This window comes from Hydra vulgaris, chromosome 06 (assembly GCF_038396675.1).
Source record: "Hydra vulgaris chromosome 06, alternate assembly HydraT2T_AEP".
Taxonomy (NCBI): Eukaryota; Metazoa; Cnidaria; class Hydrozoa; order Anthoathecata; family Hydridae; genus Hydra; species Hydra vulgaris.
In genome coordinates, this window is record NC_088925.1 from 33,670,001 (window position 1) to 33,684,258 (window position 14,258).

At 28.6% G+C, this 14,258-nt stretch overlaps 1 protein-coding gene and 2 long non-coding RNA genes across 4 annotated transcripts in view; 2 read left to right on the top strand and 1 right to left on the bottom strand.

Annotated features, from left to right (window-relative positions):
* LOC100209942 (sulfotransferase 1B1) overlaps window positions 1–14,258 on the bottom strand; it is a 95,942-nt gene that overhangs the window by 14,319 nt on the left and 67,365 nt on the right. The gene's annotated exons all lie outside the window — the stretch shown is intronic.
* Window positions 4,131–4,558, top strand: LOC136081012 (uncharacterized). The gene is made up of 3 exons (XR_010638812.1): window positions 4,131–4,245; window positions 4,330–4,376; window positions 4,487–4,558. It is a non-coding gene; the product is annotated as an uncharacterized LOC136081012 (long non-coding RNA).
* On the top strand, window positions 4,590–12,982 carry LOC136081013 (uncharacterized). Its single transcript, XR_010638813.1, has 3 exons — window positions 4,590–4,718; window positions 7,897–7,976; window positions 12,923–12,982. It is a non-coding gene; the product is annotated as an uncharacterized LOC136081013 (long non-coding RNA).

A 14,258-nucleotide genomic window follows, 5' to 3' on the forward strand; every position in this document is an offset into this window, starting at 1 on the left:
AAAAAACATTATGTGATATATAATTATACAAGTATTACAAAATTAACAGTATCAAAGCGTCTAGTACAACAATATACATAACTGTCTGTGTCTATAGGCCTACTGTGTTTAGTACATGGGTCACATGATGCTCACGTCTCATAAAGAGTCTAGCGCTTATTACTTAGAATGAATCGAAGTTGCAGTTTGTCTTTCTTTCTGCAGGAAGCATACAGGTCTTGCATCACCTTGATTGCACGTTCAGCTATCTGATTACTTCGTGGTATGCCGATGACGGATGGCTCTTTCTTCCAGTGATTTTTGAATGACTGCAATGCCTTTTTGTAAGGCTTCAATACATCAGATAAATTCTTGAAGTCATTGTCATTGTACTTTTGACTACTAAACCAATGTTCTGCCCACTCATATGAAATGAACCTGCAAACCTTCTCCAAATTCTTTCTCGCTTCAGGCATAAGAATGAACGCCAGAATGGCGAGAATGGCTCTTGAGTTCCATCTGGCATTGCTCATATTAGGAATGTTCTGAAAGTGAATCAGAGGGAAGTTTCTTTGTTCTTCATAGAACCTAAACACTCTTGTTAAATGGTACAAAAACTTCATATCGTCTCTCCACCCTGATTTATCAAGAATTTCTACAGTTCCATTCACAAACTTATCCTTCAGTTCATCATACTTATTCAACAGTTCAGACACAAATGGGTATTCAATGTTTGGAGATTTGGTATCACCCCCAAGTTCTTCGTCCATCACCAGACGGAGAATCCTGTCTAGTACATGATGCTGACAACCGATAAATTGTGGTATTGTGACACCCTTTAATTTAAACATACGTTGCAACTTCACAACAACTCCATTTCTCTTCCCAGTATTGACGTTTGTTGTATCAGTAATGATCATCTTAATTGAATTCCACAAATTGTATTCATCAATAAGTTTGGCAATTTTTTCAGCAACAGTTTCAGCTTTGCCATCTTTTAAACGCAGTGCATTAAGTTTCACGTCAGTTCTTTCATTCTGAAGTACAACTACCTGATATTCCTTATCATCTATTCGTTTGCCGTCAAAGTGTAAGGACCACTGTTCCATTTTAAGTTGTTGTATCATTTCTTTTTTTAATTTACCTGCCTCTTTGAATATGGACTTGTAAATTGCTGATTGACTTGGAGTTGGAATATCAATACCTTGTTGTGATAATACATTGCATATTTTAGCAGCTTTCTTTGTGGAAACTCCACTTGATGTAACCATACTTACAGCAAATTTACTTTTGTAGTGCTTTCTAGTTTTTTTCTGAGTGTCCTCATCATCGTCTTTATCACCGTCGTCGTCTTCATCATCTTCACTCTTACTTTTGCAGTTTTCAGATTCAGTACCACTGTCTGTGGTAGACAGGACTTGTGATGTGGAAGGTATTGCTGTTCCAGACTGGACTTTCCTTCTCTTGGAAGGGTGAATGGTTTCTTTACTTGCCACTTGTCCTGTTGAGTACCCCACCTGTCCTTTACTTTCTTTTTGTAGGTGGTATAGACGTTTATCTTCCGAGGATAACCACTGGCCATTCACTTTCGTGATGTCAAATAATGCATTGAGAACATCATATTTTCCACGCTTGACACATTCATCATAGACCTTCAGCACCTTCATAAGCTTTGCTCTTATCACTTGATCAGACACACGTGGAAAATTCAGTTTATTGTCCCACAATTTTGTAATTTCCTTAGAAATTTGGTCTATTCGTTCTTTTCTTCCTTTAACATATGCTCCGAGAAACTGGTATCTTCCTACGATCTGCAATTGAAGTGGTATTCTGGATTTTTCATCGAGTGAATGTTCTTCTACAGCCACGCTTCCTCTTCTTCTGTGTGACTCTTGAAATCTCACCAAATTTTTAGTCCAAGTCTTCTTGTTCTTTGTTACTGTGGTATGACTTTTCTTGTGAGACATCATATAATATTGTTACGACTTTACGGATAGCTGAGCGTAAATATCCGTTTAATAAAGTCGTTTAATTAATAAAATACTTTAACTGTATAGTAATCCAATTATAGTTCGATAATCCAGTCAATGTTGATAACAGTTCGATAATCCAGTCCGTATCCTAACGATAATGCTACAACTACTTATACTTCGTACACTTACAGCGTCTTTAGTTCGCTACAGTAGTTCCTTATTAGCTCAGTTACACGCAGAGTACTTCATAGAACTATTCACATTATCAACACTGAGCTCTGACAGCAGCTCGCTTATATAATTATTTAGAGCTTCCAGAATGTTCTACTAAGTTCTATAATCTTCTACAGTCTGTTACAGTCGTCTATATCACCGTGGTAACACAATGACGTCATCACATAACAATTCCAAGTATTTGCCGGCACACGGCCGTTTCGTTGCCATGGTAACGTGTGGCGTTATATTTATAAATTCATAACAAAATAATGAAATAAATAGAATTAAGCTGAGAATTAAGCTTAAGATTAAAACATCGGTCAAAAATGAATGTATAAAAATGGTAAATCAAATTTTTATTTTGGGGTGACCTTTTTTTGTTGCAGAAAGCTATTTGGGCCTTTTTTCATGATTTTAGGTAAAAGTTCATCGATTTATGATACAGGAAACATTTTATTTGAAAAAAAATTAAAAAGTCATATCCCTAGTGTGTATACATATACATATGTGTGTATATACATATATGTGTGTGTATTCATATATATATATATATACATATATATATCTACATATATATACATATACATATATATATATATATATATATATATATATATATATATATATATATATATATATATATATATATATACACACATATATATATCTACATATATATATATATATATATATATATATATATATTATATATATATATATATCTACATATATATATATATATATATATATATATATATATATATATATATATATATATATATATATATACATATTTATATATACATATGCAGTGACGTAGGAAGGTTTTTAAATGTTTGAAATAATCAACTTTTAAACAAAAAGAATATTCCAAGTTTTTTTTACATTCATATATATGACAAAAAAGTTCTTTATAATAAAAAATTACTGTGATAGGAGAATGGGATCAAGAAACCCTAAAATTTTAGCTCCCTACCCTTATTCATATATTTATGAAAAAATTAATAAATAATTCAACTCATTGCCCTCATGTTTAGGGTAGGAAGGGGATAAGATTTCAGGATTGTGTATATGTATATATATATATATATATATATATATATATATATATATATATATATATATATATATATATATATATATATATATATATATATATATATATATATATATATATATATATATATATATATATATATATATATATATATATATATGTTAGTTAGTTAGTTAGTAGTAAACGCTGTAACTGGCAGAGCCAGTAAGTGTGTTATCAGGCACACTTTGACAGTCGAATTGATCAATTGCTGCTCATCCAGCAATTAATTGCTGCTTTAAAGCTGTTGACTGAAGGCGATTTAACAACTTCTTCTGGCAGAGAGTTCCATACATTCGTTACTTGATTAAAAAAGAAGTTTTCTCTGTGCTTACGTTTTGTCCTTTCCTAGGAATATTTAAAGCAGTGACCTCTCGTATGATTATTAACTATTGGAAAACGATTGCCTTTTTCTAATTTGTCAATATTATTCATAATTTTATACATTTGTATTAGATCTCCTTTTTGTCTTCTTTTCACTAGAGTAGTTTTAATGGGGCGACTGAATAAGTGCGAATTTCATAACTGCGAATCTGCATAAGTGCGACTGGCATAAGTGCGAACTGGCATAAGTGCGAACTGGCACAAGCGCGAACTGGCATAAGTGCGCCGAAAAAATTTGCAAGCATTGGCATAAGTGCTAATTGGCATAAGTGCAAAACAATTGCAAAAACTGGCATAAGTGCGAACTGGCACAAGCGCGAACTGGCATAAGTGCGCCGAAAGAATTTGCAAACATTGGCATAAGTGCGAACTGTGATGATGATGATGATGATGATGATGATGACGACGACGACGACGACGACGAATGTGATGATGATGGTTGTGGTTGTGGATGATGAGATAATAGATATTCAAATATTATTGTAGGGTTATACTATATTGTTGTAGGATTGGCCACTCATGAAGTCCATTTTACGATTTTAAGAGAAGAATTTAAACCTAATCAAAAAAGACCATGTGAAATTTGTGGGCAAATTGGTATATTTTATAATTATGATCATGTTTTTGATTTTTTAAAGTTTTCAAAATGTAAATTATTTTTAATTTTATTTTTGACTATAGGTCATGAAAAGACAGATTGTGAAGGTTTACCAAAAGAAAATTTAGGGGTAAAGGGTAGTTAAGGGGGAGTTGTAAACTGTTTCATTTTAATTTAAACCTGTGCTATTGTTTAGTTTTACAAGTTTTACATTTTTAAAATTGTTAAATTTATTTTAAGTCAAACTGTGTTGAAACTCCAATTGTTCAAGATGTTGAATTTATTTTCATTCGTCTTCATGTCCTGAGAAGTGATTTTTTTAAAATTTAAACATATATACCTCAAAAATATACTTTTGTGTATTTTGAATTATATTCTGACTTATTTAATTATTTTTAAAACTATTTTGATTTATGTTTAGTACTTAGAACGTGAATTAAAGATGGAAGGTCTTCCTTTTTACAATTTTGAGGTAAAGCTTTTGTTTATAAATATTTTTATACCATCAATTTAAAAGTTTGATCAAAAAAATTTTCTTTAAAAAACCATCATTTTAATTCTTTTTGTTTTGGGGAACTTCTTGGTTTTTATTGATGGAGATATTATAACCCAGCCACATTGTAAATTAAAAATGAGATTTATTTATTTTATTAGTGTAAAATATCCAGTACTTGAAATGCAACCTAGTTGTTACCACTTGGTCACTAAAAACAGGCCAAACAAGAACTAATTGCTGGAAAGTTCTGAAATTGTGTCCAAAAAAGCTCTGATGTTTGCTTTATAATTGACGTATGTTCTATGTCCAAATTTGTAATATAAAGGTACAGATTTTTTTGGAGAAAAAACTTACAAAAATTTTTAAATTTTAAAAAACCTAATAAATATAATCACAAAAGTTGTGTATAATTGCATTTTTATTAGCTTTTTATTAGGATATGCAAACATCTTATAAACATAGAATGGATAAATTTAGAAGGTTGGGGGTGTAGGGTTAGTGCAAAATACTGAAAGCAATATAACTCCCTTTTTATTAAATGTTGCCAAATCTTTTTTTTTTTTTTTTTAATTGACCTTATGGTAATATAGGAACTCTGACAACTCAGTTTTTGTAAGGGTTTTTTTTATTTGAAAATAGCCATGTTATTAACAGTTTAATTTTTCAAGTCTTCGCTACACACCCTTGCTATAAGCTGCTGCTGTAAATAATAACATTTTAATTTTTTGTAAGTCATTATACTAAACATTTATTAAACCTTTTGTAAGTCATTATTATTTGTTTTTTTGCCCCTTGTTGTCTTTTTTAGAATAATCTTTAAAGCATTTAATTAAACAATATTTTTATTAATTAAATAGTAAAATTTTACAAAAATTTTTTGCTTAAAGAAATTGGTTAAGTTTTCCTACCTAGAAATTTTTCTATTTATTCTATACTGCTATACTGTAATTCCATTAAAGAAATGTAAATTACAGCCATTTAGCCCTGATGTTATTAATTACACAAAGTTACACCTACAAAAAAAACCTGTTTGGGATGCACATCTCTTTCAAAAGGGTGAATCAAAATGGATTTGTAGAAGCTTCTCACTTGTGAGAAGTCCAAGTGAGAAACACTATTCTGGGTTCAGACTAAACCAAGTATATCTTCCTAATCTATATTATGTAGGTTTCACAGAAGCACCTGGACCACACATATCCCTTTAAGTGAGAAGTACAATATAATAAACACAGTATAGGATTGGAATATATTGGATATCTAGTTAACTTTTGCACGTTCGTCATGTGCATTATTATTTTATTTTACTATGGACACTTTTATTTTGAACTTTTTGCTATGTAGAGTCATAGAATTATCTTTCTTTGAAAGATTATTCATATATGTTATTAATAATTGTAAATGGTAATATTTACAATATTAATTATTGTAATATTTATTACTTTTAAAAATAAAAATCCACTGTTATGCAAGAACTTCACACCTGTTGTGTCACATCAAGTTGTATCTATGTTGGCAAAAATCAAAGAGAAAAAGAAATAGCAAGAGTGTTTAAAAGTGGAAAGAATGACTAAATGCTTAGCATCAAGTTAGCAAAGAAGCTAAAATCCCTGTTAAAAAGCTTGACTGACTTCTTTGCCATTTTATTTTCACATTTTTTAGAATCTGTGTCGTGTGCCTGAGGTTTCTAGTGTATTTCATATATTCACATAAAAATAATGTAAAGTTATAAAAATAATTGTGAGTAAAAAAATTATGTATAAAAAAATTTTGATTCCTTAACCATAATTTAAACCTTTAATAAAAATAAAAATAAAAGAACTATTTTTAAAAAGAAATTGAAGGAGGAAAATACTAGTAAAAGGTAAAAATGTCCAGATAGAAAACAAATGCCTCTTGCTGGTAGTCAATATTTAACTCTATTTATTATTGGAAGTCATTTGTTCTAAAGGCATAACTAAGGCTAATAAAATTTTAGATTAAATAGATATTTCAAAAAGTAATATAGGCAACAGTAAGGCAAAAGTGTGAATCAGAAACTTTACTTAGTGAAAAATGGTAAAAGTGTGCTAAATGGTCTTAACTTGCACTTTAGTATTTTTTACCATTTTTTTAGATCGAGCTAGTTGCAGAAACTGGCATAAGTGCACCAAATTTTGTTAATATTTTTTTATAATAAAGTTAAATTAAAAACAAAATACATATTCAAAAAACAAAACAAGCAAAAAAGGCGAAAAAACCTTAGCTGGAAATTCCCAGCTGGTATCACTCAACTCATTGCATGTAAAAAATGGAAGGCATAATCAGATGTAAACTTTGAAACTTTTCTATATAAGTTTAAACAGTTAGTCAAGCAACAGCACGGTTTTGTTAAATATAAATCATGCTCAACGAATCTACTTGAAACACTTGATTTTATTAAAACCGCCTTAGAGAATGGCAAACTTGTTGATGTTTTTATTTTTTATTTTGCCAGGGCATTTGAAACAGTGCCACATAAAAAATTATTGCTTAAACTTACAGCTTATGGAATATCTGACAATACAATCTATTGAAGCATTTTTAAAGAAAAGAAAACAAAATATCACCCCTTTTATATCAATTATCAAAAGTTAAACATAACAGAATCTGAAAGTGATCTTGGAGTAATCTTCTCAAGCAATCTAAAATGGAAAAATCATGTAATAAAATGTGTAGGCAAAGCCAGCCAAATGTTGGGTCAGATTAGAAAACGCTTCATTTGTTTAGATATTAAAACTCCTGAGAATACCTAGATTCTTAATATAGAGGTCTTGATAGCTGGATGAGCAACAATCAAGTAAATCGGCTGTCAAAGTGTGTTAATACCACACTCACTGGCTCACATTAGTTACACATTACTAATACTAATGCTAAGAAAGTTGTAAAAAAATATTTGGTGCATTTCTGCAGATTCACACACAACACCAAGTTTTTGCAATGATTTTGTACTAACATAGGTTACATGAAAAAAATGTGTAAAGAAAATATCTATATCTTTTCCAAGATAATTTTGCTTAATATGTAACTTAAAATTCGAAAATAGTTATATTTAAATCTTTTTTGAAAACTGTTATAACAACTTTCATATTATTAATTTTTTTTTCTTTTTTCTTTTCTATTAAATGTTTTTTTTTAGAGAGCATTAGATGATTGGGTGTTTATGTGTTTTTTTGTTGGTAATGATTTTTTACCTCATCTTCCTTCGTTAGAGATCAGGTTTGAACTATTTAAAGCTATTGTTTGTGTTATTTCAAAATTTATTTATTGAATGAGGCAAGATTAAAAAAATGTATCAAGTCTAAATTTTTATATATTATCTAGTTTAAACTTGACTACAGTGTTAAACTACTTTGATACTATAGTAGGGGAGACCGGGGCTAGTTGGCCGCAGGGGTAAGTTGACGAACTGCGTTTATCTTTAGAGCCTTTCATCAGAAAGTGACAAAAATTACTCAGAAACTTCCTTATTGACCATTTCGTCATTCACTGTAGTATTGTCAGGATTCGTGCATGCGCATGGGAGATATTGAAGATTATGTCTTTGGACAAAAACGTAACTTTTAGAACATCATTTGCTTTTTAAAGAAAATATTTAGTCGTATGAAAAAAAAATTATTGTAAAAGTTCCAGTCACAATTGGTTTACTATATCCAGTCATACTTTTTTTTTAAAGCTGCCGTTTTTCAGGATGTATAGGCTGTCTATTAAAAAAAAAGCTTTCGGGGTAAGTTGACAAATTTTTCACGGGGTAAGTTGGCTCATAGCATTTACTATGGAAAAAAATATTTATTTTTACAAAATTATTTTTTTCTATTTTTAACAATATTGAAAATATTTATTCTTACAAAAAAATTGAAAAAAAATTTTTTTTGTTTTTTTTTTTCCACAGATAAAAGGTGGGTTGCTGTTTTGCTTTTATACGGACTAATATTTGGTACCAGCTAAAAGTAATATTAAATTTTGGGATAAAATTGTTGCAAAAATTAATTTTTAAAAAATTTCTATTAATTTTTCACTTAATAGTGCATTAATAATCATTTTTATAGTTTGCGCTAACTTACCCCTTGTGGGGCAAGTTGGCGCAAATTTTTTTTTTTTTTTTTGAGGGTCCGGAAAGGCCCCAAGAATTTTTTTTTGTAAATGAATGCAAATTTTATAAGATACCCTAATCCATACTCTTTAAGACTACACTTTAATATTTTTTAAAAAATGTACTGTTAGGGCTAAAACAAGCTCATAGAGTAAAAACTCAGCCAACTAGCCCCGGTCTCCCCTATATAGTTTTAACTCAATGAGATTTTAGAAATAAAGTTAACAGAGATTTAACAGAGATAAATATTAGAAATAAAGTTAACAGAGATTAACAGCGATAAATATTAGAAATAAAGTTAACAGAGATTAACAGAGATAAATATTAGAAATAAAGTTAACAGAGATTAACAGAGATAAGATTAACAATAAAGTTAACAGAGATTAACAGAGATAAATATTAGAAATAAAGTTAACAAAGATTGCTAAGTAGAATAAAAATATTTTTTTATTTGAAAGAACATAAAAATACTGCTATATCATTCTAGCTAAACTGTGAAGAAAGTCTGCGAACTAACAAAGTTATTGATATGGAAAATAAGCCACTTCACTTACCAAAAATCTTGTCCAAAGATTAATGCATTTGATTATTTTTTAATATATTAATAAATTAAAAAGTAGACAAATCATGGATAACAAAGTAGACAAAATAATACATAGCAAAGTAGACAAAATAATACATTAGCAAGCATATTAACTCATAATTTATTTTAAATTAAAAAGTTTAACTTTCTTTCAATTTTTCACTATTTTTTAATTTATACTTTTTTACTTAATGTTTAAGAATTAAAATATTAAAAACTGCAACACAAAACTTAAAAAAAAGTTCAATTTTTATTATTAAATAAATTTTGAAGTCTTATTAATAATTAAATAAAAACTACTTTAAGCTTTAGGTGGTTAGTGCTATTTTTTGGTTATATTTTTATTTGGTTTCTGTTTGTTAAGAAATGTTAAAAATTAAATTTTGTAACCAATTAAAAGCATTACAAAAAATCATTGGATTAAATGATTTGTGGTAGCCAATCATTTGCATCATTTATTTGTATTGTTAAAAAGCAACTAATAATAAACTGCATTAGTGTATTATTAACTAATTAGCGCAAGTTTTTTTAACTGTTACTTTACAGAGGAAGTAAAAATATACCGTACTTGTTATTATTTATAACTAATTTTTAAAATATTTTAAATGATAGAATCATTTTAGAACATGGAAGCTGAAAAAGAGTGTTTTTAATGATAGCACCTTCTTTCTTACATTAGAGAATAGAGATATGTTTGCTAAGTGAATCAATTTTGTTTTTTGTCAATGAGAAAGATGATGGCTATATTTTTCAAACCTGTCAACAAGAATGAAGCTGAACAAAGTTTAAAGCGTGAAAGTTAAAATGGTGTTGGATAGAAAACAAGTAAGATAAACTAACCTCAAACGTTAAATGACATGTTAAGAAAAGTCACAAAATGCTTTACATGAAAGTTACCTAGAATCGAAAAGAAAAAAAGTTGTGCGCACACAATTAACCTAAATATTTTTAAAGGTATTTTGTCTGAGACTCTTTGTTGCACTGTGAACATAAAAAGCAAATGTTTTTAGGCAACTTTTTCAAAAATATTACCACTATCTTTAAAGCAGAATTCAAGAAAGCAATAAGTATGTTAGTTTTTTGCAGAAGTTTTTCATTTAAGCAGATCTAATTGGTAAAAATAAAAAATTTGAACCATGACACGGCTAAAAAGTTGGGGCATAGAGTTCAGCCATTAAAATGTCTATGACCAAGTTTAGACTTTAGCTGAATATAAACAGTCTAAATTAAAGGGAGACAATTTATAGAGAAAATGTTTTTTCTCAATGTTGGTCTAGCATCTAGACATAGCAAAACTTTCATAGCATCAAAGCACTTAAAATAAGTACCATCAAGATGAGGACATTAAAGGTACATTTAGTGAATCTGACTAGGCCCAAGATGAGTGCACTTCAGCCCACCGTTTACCAATGTTGTGTGGACTATTATTTGGAATGTTGTTTAGGTATTTGTAAGGTTTTAAAAAGCTTGCATGTACATTTCAGTACTCGACAAGCTTTTGCAACCTTGTGATTACTGAAATATTTTTGTATGTTTTTTCTTTGCACTTGTTCTTATTTGTATTTTATAAGACATTCCAACAGCATCAAGATATATTCTTTACTGTTGTTGGTTGAGCACATTTAAAATGCTGTATTTGTTTACGTTAAAGTTCAACAATCTCAGTTACTTGGTCTATGTTTGGAAACTGTTTTTAAAACAGTTGATTGAATATGATTGATGCAAAAGCTTAATAAGCAAAATTTTGGATTCATTAAATTAGAAGAAAAGCTGTATGGTTTCACATACAATTAAATGACTTAACTCCAAAAATGAAAGTTCTTAAGAGAATGCACTGGATATGGTAAAAAACAACCCAGCAGTTTAATCAAGATTTTATCCAAAAAGAAAAAAATGCTTTAGAGGAATATAGCTTTTCCTTTTTTATCTTATTTTTATTATTCAAACAGCATACAAAAATCACCTACAACACTTCCAGTGACTTAAGTTAACAATGTTTTCAATGTTGGGTGTTTTCTATACTCAAATTTTGCCAGGCTAAAAGATTCATATGGCTTTGGATTTTATTTATCATTTCGTGCTGTTTTAACAAACAAATAGTATATTTAATATTTTTTAAACTATTGATATTAGTTAGAAATAAATGGTTAAAACCAGAAAATATTTATTAAATATTATTTGCTTCTACTTCTATGAAATTCATGCAAAAAATGAGTCAAGTTGCAGCTGTATATTTTCTTAGATGCTGGAGCTGTAAAAAAAAAGTCATAAACAGCTCTCAATGATTGGTTAACACAAATTTTATTTTTCTGTATAAAATCACATGGTTTGTTTTAAAATTTTTGTTTAAAAACATTTGTAATATTATTTTAAGCACATAATTTTTTTTAAGTCTGAAATTTAAACAGATTATTATAAGAAGAGTTGAATAAGTTCTATTAAGAAATTGTTCATAAATAAAGTTCATTAAAAAATATATATATCGGTTTCACTCTATTCAAAAGTTTTAAATTTGTGATAGTATGTAGTAAAATATATTGTTTGAAAGATTCAAAAGTTTTATTTATTAATTGTAACATCTAATTTAGACATCAATTTAATCAATTTCAAGACATCAGTTTTTACTTGTAGACTTGTAGTTTTACAATTTTATTAGTTCTTTAATAACAGATTAGATCTTTTTGTTGCCCAATCACAAATAAATGTTTATTTATAAGTCACAACATGCATGCATAGATTTTTATGCAAAGCATAGTAAATTTTTCTAATTTGTTGATTATAGTGTTTTCTTTGACTTTTTTAATTTCAAACTGGTCAAATCAAAAAGGGAAATTTAATAGTTTAACAGATTGCTACATAATTTTTGATTAGACTATAATAATTTAGTTAATAAAATCCAATTTTTTGTTACTTTTTTATTATTACTAAAGTTTTAGTTGGAATTAAAGTTGAAATTTGAACACTGTTTTGATTTTAAATAATTAGTAACTTAGAAGTGTTTGAGGTCAGCAAAAAAATTGCCGACCTCGTTTCTATATTTTATTGTAAAACCTTTGAGTCAAATTTTTTTTGCCAACCTGATGCCGACCTTTAACAGACTAAGGTCGGCAAAAGATTGCTGACCTCATTTTTGCTTATTCCGAGGGCTGGTTTTTAATCATTTTGGTTACTATTTGTTGTTAAGTATTAAGACTTTAATTGCAGTTTGGTAAAATTAGTGTTCAGCATTTCTTTTTTTAATGATCATCATTTCTTTTTTTTAATGCTCATTCAAATAAAAGACTTTTTTGTACTTGATAACACTAGTGGCACTACTAAAAAAAAGCTTACTAAATGTAAAAACTTAGATTTGATACTTGTAATCTTTTTTTTACCGTTTTAGGTTTTTTTTAAGTTATTTATATTTTATAAGAAGTTTAGTTTTATCTTATTTTTTTTAGTTATAAAACTGTTTTTTTATTATTATTATATTAAATTTGAATATTTTAGAGAGGGGGCAATTGATCGCCTTGTTAACATTTACAAAAGATGTTTGCCACAATTGGGTGTAAGTTGTTTTAAACATGATAAATAGCTTTTAACAAAAGATTTAACAATAAGTCCTCATTTATAAAATTTTTTAAATTCTTTTATTCTATAGAAAGAATTCACTAAAGAAAGTGTTTTGTAGATCGTGTAGACGATATATGATCTTTTTAATGAATGTATAAAATTTATATATTGTGCATAATCTATATTAGAGAATCCAATAATCAATAAAAAATAAACCAGAAAATCAAACAAGTATTTAGGAGTTATTGAATTATAATACTCTCAGTAATATGGTATTAAAGGTATTAAACCAGGTATTCAAACAAATTATTGATTTAAATATATGTATATATATACACCCTTAGTTGATGCAGCACTTCGTTGCATGTTCAACTTATTATTATCACTCAACAATGTACTGAAGCCCCTGGCAGCTACATATTTCAGTTTGAAGTTATACTGCTTATCAAAGTATGCTTATCGCCTTTGGATATCATATGTTAACTGTCAGGGTTTCAGTATATACATTGACTGACTATCTAAGGAGAACATGCAAGGGAGTGTTGCTACTTTCTGCTCACTGAATGATCTAAATATGCAAAAATAAGTGTGTGTGTGTGTGTGTGTGTGTGTGTGTGTGTGTGTGTGTGTGTGTGTGTGTGTGTGTGTGTGTGTGTGTGTGTGTGTGTGTGTGTGTGTAGTATATATACGTGCAATTCAGTCACCCAACCAGATGAACCAACTATTTTCGCATTTAGAGAAAAATAATATAATAAAATTTGTAGAAAAATAGTTCTATGTACATGGATCAAAACCAGGAGAGTTGGATCGTAGGATCAGAAGTGATACTTCCGATAATACAATTATTGAAGGACTAGACAGTCTAAATTAACTAAAAATAAAACAAAAACTCTGACATAGTTTATGGTGTAATTGTTTAGCTATTATTTGTTAGACTATAATAAATGATTTTTTTGCCATCACAGAAAAAAAGTTACTTATAACGGAAATCATTAAAAAACAATGGTCTTGTTTGGTGTAAATAACTGCATCTTCATACGTTGTCAGCATACATCCTTATGTTACATATTTTTTTATGTAAAAACTCTGATTTTAAAATAAAAATTTAATTAATATAATGACATCTGACTTTTTTACCACATGTAAACAAAAAACTCTAAGTATCGATTTCGTGGTGGGCGAAAACAGAAATGATGGCAATGTTAAAGTTAAAAATGGTGAAGCCAACAGCAGCCAATATGACCGAAATAAATGGATATGAATGGTTTAATCA